Here is a 6650-nt window from a genome sequence, read left to right on the forward strand (position 1 = left end):
TCCAAGGTTTTGAGGAACTGCAAAGGTGTCCGATTCTATCTCAATGACATCATAGTGTATGGCTCGTCGCAGAGAGAACATGGCGAAAACCTACGAGAGGTATTGTCCTGCATCTCACGCGCAAGGATGAAGCTGAACCGTAAGGGTGTTTTCAGGGTTCAAGAACTATCGTACTTAGGACACCGTCTTTCCACGGAAGGGCTAGCTCCTCTCCCGTCTAAGGTAGACGATGTTCAAAACTTTGAGGCTCCTTCTGATCCATCGAAGCTTAAGGCTTTCTTAGGACTTGTGGAGTACTACAACAAGTTCATTCCGCATTGTTCCACTCTAGTAGAGCCGCTTCGTCGATTACTTCGCAAGCACGTTCCTTTTGTCTGGTCCCCAGAAGTAGAGGCCAGCTTCCGGAAAGTAAAGGGGTGCCTTAAAAATGCACCAATTCTCTCTCTTTTTGATCCGACGCTTCCAGTCGTGGTATCCACTGACGCTTCCATGTATGGGTTGGGTGCCGTGTTGCAACAGCAGATAGGAAACCAATTACGGACAGCAGCTTTTGCCTCACGCTCACTTACTAACGCTGAGCGCATGTATTCCACCGGAGAAAAAGGCACTGGCATACCTCTGGGCCTGCGAAAAATGGCATGTTTACCTTTGGAGTCGTCATTTCGTAATTCGCACTGATCACCAAGCTTTGGTAACCTTACTTTCTAACAAAGGGTCTGGAGTTCGACCTCTCCGGATCACTCGGTAGACAGCAAGGTTGTTAAATTATAACTTTACAATGGAGTATCAGAAAGGGGCGGACAGCGTGGTCGCCGATGCTCTCTCCAGACTTCCTGTGTCAGACACAGAAAACGGTACGGAGTTCGAAGAGGACGTAGTTTCCCTTATTGTGCTTCCTTTGACAGTAACGGATTTTCAAGAAGCTACCACCACAGATGTTGTCCTTACTCGTGTGATTCGATATATCCTTTCATCAGGACCGGATCATAGCTTCGCCCTGACCGACCTGAGACCTTACTTCAATGTAAGAGATCAACTGTCCTTACATAACGGGATCCTTTTCCAAGCGGAAAAGATTGTGGTACCTGAACAGTTACGTGACCGCATCGTCCAACTGGGCCACGAGACGCACCAAGGTATTTCCCGGACAACGACCATCATCCGAGACAAGTACTGGTCGCCCCGAATGTCTCAGGAAATCAAAAAACGGATTCGACATTGTACAGTATGTAACTCAACTGACAAAACTGCAAAGAGAGCACCTGCACCATTGCAACCAATTGAGTTTCCCAAACAACCGTGGGAAACGCTGGGGTTGGATATTGTGGGACCGGTTGAACACGCTCCTCCGAGTCAACGTTTCTTTCTCGTACTAATAGATTATCACTCAAAATGGCTGGAAGTGCAACCGGTGGCATCAGTAACTTCAACAACTGTTATTAACTTCCTGAAAACTGTCTTTGCCCGCGAGGGTCTTCCTTGCGAAATAGTTTCGGACAGCGGCGTCCAGTTTGTTTCACACGAGTTTCAAGAATTTCTACACCAGCATGGAATTAAGCATACCAAAACATCTTTATATCACCCTCAAGCAAATGGCCAAGTGGAACGGTTTAATCGCGTATTAAAGTCATGTCTTCAGCTAGCCGTCGTACAAGGACGCCCTCTGCCGGATGCTGTCCGGGACTACCTGGAAGCTTACCGACGAATTCTCGACTCGGCAACAGGCCAAGCACCTTCCCTACTGCTTCATGGACGGACCCATAGGTCCAAGTTAGACATTCAAGGGATGTCGACCCCCGAAGCTCCGGCTGTCTCGTCAAGCCGGACTGATCTTCATGCGAGAGTGCGTAGTTACCAACAGATCATGAAGCCGTACTCGGACTCTCGAAGGGCTGTTCGGTGGCCGAGGTTCGTCGCTGGCCAAGCAGTCCGGATTTATCGACCACAACACAAGAATAAATTACAAACTAAGTATTCAACGCCACAAGTTATTCAAACTCAAGTGGGCCCGGTCACTTACAAATTCGCTGACGGGCGAATATGGAACGCCGACAAATTAACAAGAGCGTTCATTCCACCAGAGCAGCAGGATGCAGATCTTTCCTGGGATGATTAAGATGAAAACGAACCTGCTCCGATAAGACACCATTCTCCGTTGGGCAACCCTACTGTCACGGCTCCACCCGATCCTGTATGCAGTCCAGCTACAAGTAGGGCTAGTTGCAGCTCTGAACCTGCTGTGCCAGGTCCATCCCCGCAGGTGCCTTCGTCTAACACTCAATTGAGCAGTCCCGTGTTCCCAAGTCTCGATGTTCAAGATCCTCTTCAACCGTTCATCCCGATGGCGACGAGCAGCCCGGCTGTATCTAATCCGGGAACACCTTCCTCCATGCCTCCCCTTGAAGAGAGCGTGAACTGTAGCAGTACTCACCCCTGCGTCCCGGAAGCAACCCTGACTACGCCAACTCAATTCTACAGTCGGCCAGTACGTGAAAGAAGACTTCCACAGCGACTGAAGGACTACGTGCTTTCATTTTATGGAAACAGTATTCTGTTTTCTTCTTCTGGCAATTATTATGTGCAATGAACTGAAGCGACTTTTTCTAATTTTTTTAATGACACCTTTCACGAACTGAACTATTTTGCACTGTAATGGGACTTTCCACGCAGCTGTGCCTGAACTGAATAGTGTTGTGCCCAGCTTAATGTAGCAACACTGCCTGTTTTTTTGTTGTCTAGTGTATCATAGACAGTTTACCAAGTGTGTCGGTTTTGAACAGTTGGAATTGTCTGTGTTACCGCTGCACTGTTTTTTTTTATAGAGGGGAGATTGATGAATTATTCATATACGCTCTAAAAAAATGATTTTTTTATATACTATGTGCCGGTATTTTTGTTACTACGATTCTGTAAATATGTCGTCTTCCTTTTAGGTTTCTTTCTTTATAATGGGAGGAGAATGTAGTGATTATGTTTACGGCCGTCTTTCATTAAGCTAGAGATGAAACCACATACAATGCGCCGATTGCACGTGTCACGTGTTGTACAAAACCACGGGCCGCGCGGCGGCAAGACATGATTCGGTCACCAAAAATATGAAAAATAAATCTGCTCGAGGCGCTCGCCTCAGATCTGCCCTCGTCACCGTCGAGATCGGTTGCCTGTCGTCTCGTTCTCATCGGCAGGTTCTGCCCCGGAGCCGGCCGACACCATCCATGTAAGCGCGCGTCTAGTGAGGGGGGTAAGGCGTGCAAGGCTTGTTTGACCCCACAGCACCGGAGAATTACAAAAACATCCAGTCAGGGGATTGCCCGCCCTTCATCCACGAGACCTGCGCGGCGGTCGGACAACACGCCGACCAGGAACCAGCTTCCCCGTTACCCCGTGGCCAGTCCCAAGACCCACAAACCACTGCTATCAAGGACCCTACGCCACAGTGAGCGAGCTACAGCGAGGCCGGGAACGTCACCGATGTCGCCAAATTTATTTGTTACCCCATGCATGTGGGAGCCGACACCGCCGCGTTGTTTTTTGTTTTGTTTTGTTTTTGAGAATTGGTAGGTTAATTTTTATTTTTCTTAAATTTACCTCGGCCTTATGGAGGGGGGAGTGTGGGAACCACGTGTTCCCCGCATCCCTATCTAGGCCTAGCTCATGCAGGCCGTGGGACGTCGCCAGGTCGGGGCGCGTCCCGGATGCTAGGGCGAAGCCGTATTCCCTTGTAGACGGCTTTCCCTCGCTCTTCTCGTGTGATTTGCCTAAGGCACACCCCTCGGTATCATGACCTGGACGCGTCCGCCCCTCCGGGGAGCCACCTACATCCGACCCACCCTGGGCGCGTCCATTCCCGCAGGCTATATAAGACGGCACTAATCCGACGGGCGGGACTCTCGCTAGAGGAGGCTCTGCTCGACGGAGCCTTCATATCCTTATCTGATCTAGAGTGCCTTCATGTGCGCTTCGCGTAGAGTGATGCCAACTGCCTGTTTCCCCTTTCCACACCCTCTTCCGCCCCCATTTCGTCCTCTCATTGTTTCCCCGTGCTCCCGAAAGTGGCCTTTGTGTCCATCGGTCCTCCCTCCGAGGGGGAAAATGCTAATCCTCCCTCCGTGGGTTTCACAACGCTGCTCCGAACTTGTGAGATAAGGTGCTTGTTTCCGGGAGGGTTATAAGCCTCACGGATTATCGCCAAAAACCAAAATGGCCGCTTGTTTGTCGGCGAGTGGTATTACAAAGGGTGGCATCACCCTAGCAAAGCTCACATGAAGGCTCCCTAATCTGATCCTCCCCCTCCGTGATACTGTCAATAGCGGCAGCGCGGACTCCGACTGGCGATCCTGTCAAAAAAGACAGCGCCGTCATCTGCAACATTTTTGGCCCTCGGGCAAGCGTGTGGCATCTGAGTCAAATAAGCACGTCTTTTTCCGGACCCAAGGAACCTTCTGTGTTTCTAAGTGGTATCCCCACAAAGGGGAAATCCACAACTTTCAGATAATTAATCCACCACCTTTGGGCATCTCTGTAGTAAATTGTAGCGTGATGCAGGTCACTTCCAGGGCGCCAAGAAAATATAGTGAACACCTTAGAAAGATCAAGCTGGCAAGCCGAGAGACTGACCGTTTATGAAGAAGGGACGAAAGGGCTGTCGTGATACACATCATCGCGTTACTTATACTCAAGCTCCATTGTCGACATAGTCACCACGTCTCCCCTCAGACCTTCCTGGTAAAGGGAAGTGAATCTATTCATGTGAAACAAAAAAACAAGTACAATCTATTAATGGTCGTCTTTCTATTGATCACATTTTACATTTAGGTTTCCAAGATTTTCAGTTTTTTTGGAGTTAGCAGCTGCTACAGAAAAGCTTAATCAGAACGCTTATATCTTTATATGGCAAAAGACATGAAATGCAAAAAAGTAGCATAGCATACATGTCCATTTTCGTTGGCATTTTTATACTTTCCCGCTACATTTTAATAAAATCTTAGACTAAAATAACTTACTACATTTTCTTACAACATTCGCAAAAAAGTTATACTCTTTTCGAAACGTTATACCAATAAATTGTTACTGTACGCGGTGTTTCATTTTAAACTTCAAAATAATGTTAAAAACACAATATTGTCAAATAATTTCTTTAATGTTCGTTTACGGAACAATTATTCGAAGTTTAAAAAACAGGTAGGTGATCAAACCAATACATTATTTCAGAGTTACTATTTATAACATTTATTCACTATTTTGCATTGAATGTTATGTTTCCTTGTAAACTTCAAAATAACATTGGAAAGATATGTTAAAATGTTATTTTGATGTTACTTTCTGCAACATTACTTCACGGGTCTGCATTCACTGTTACTATAATGCTTCATTGTAAACTTCAAAATAATGTTAGGAGCCTAATGTTACTAAATGTTACTTTAATGTTCGTGCTCATAACATTGCTTTACAGTTACGTATTGGATGTTGTTGTAACGTTTTGAACACAACAATTTTGTTGTATGTTTAATTTGAACGTTACACTAACATTAAGAACATACTTAAAACATTGTGTGTTCTATCTGAAGGTTGCTGTAACATTTACACCTAACACAAAACATTATTTCAACTTACACAACAAAAAAATAATGTTTCGTGCTACCTGGGATACCATTACTGCCGCACGAATCTGCTTTGTATATAGGGAGTATTCACTGGACGCCATATTCATGGGTGGTGTTTAGAGCGCATGCTCAGAACGAGCTCACATCAGTAGGCTGCTAAGACCGGCACTCTTGACGGTGCGGAATGCATGTTTCAAAAGAACTGTGGAAGCTCGTCATCAGTGCGCGCTCAGCATTCGCGCACACAGCTATGGTCCCATGAATACCCCCTGTAAGATGTTTTTAGGGTGTATATAGGCAAATATGTACGAATGACTAGTCTTATCTCCTCTTTTGTTATGTCACTTCCATGAAATACAGATATAAAAAAAGCAAAAAATATCGGCGGCCCGAGAGAGCTATACTTCCTTCAACCCACGGTGTAAGATGATACTCTTCAGGTGAGGAAAGCGCGCTCCTCGGGCAGTGCAGATAAAGTTCGCTTTTCACTTCTCTCTTTCTCTCTCTTACTATGGTTTCAAGCGGCGCCGGCAGATGACTCGTCGACCCGTGGGCACGGCAAAGACGGCTCGTGCCGCCCCATGCTCCACACGTGCAGAGCTCCAGCGAGGTTGTCGCTAGAGCTCTGTTAGCCGCGAGCACGGTGGCCGCGGAATAATGCAGCCGTTCGGTTGCCCGTTGAACGAACACTATCTGATACCTCGCACCGCACGTTCAGCCCCGCCGTGTCCTCACCTAAAGGGTATTCACTCGAGGCACGCGCGCATCACGAGATGAAAACGCGAGGCTTTTGCACATTGCAAAGCCTGACGTTTTCGTCGTGGGATGCGCGTGCCGGGGAGAAATCCCCGGGATTTCTCCCTGGTGTGAATACCCCTTAAAGGGACGATGCAACGATTTTTGTATTTTGCGCGAATACCGCTTAGAACAGATCACTGACCTTAATGACCTGTGAAATACCCGTTCGTTTTTCCCCACACGCAGTCGAAGTCGCAGAAAAAAATAAAGAAAAACGAACAGAGTTCACCCCCTCAACTCGCAGCCAGA

The sequence above is a fragment of the Ixodes scapularis genome, unplaced genomic scaffold (assembly GCF_016920785.2).
Source record: "Ixodes scapularis isolate PalLabHiFi unplaced genomic scaffold, ASM1692078v2 ptg000146l_1___fragment_1__unscaffolded, whole genome shotgun sequence".
Lineage (NCBI taxonomy): Eukaryota > Metazoa > Arthropoda > Arachnida > Ixodida > Ixodidae > Ixodes > Ixodes scapularis.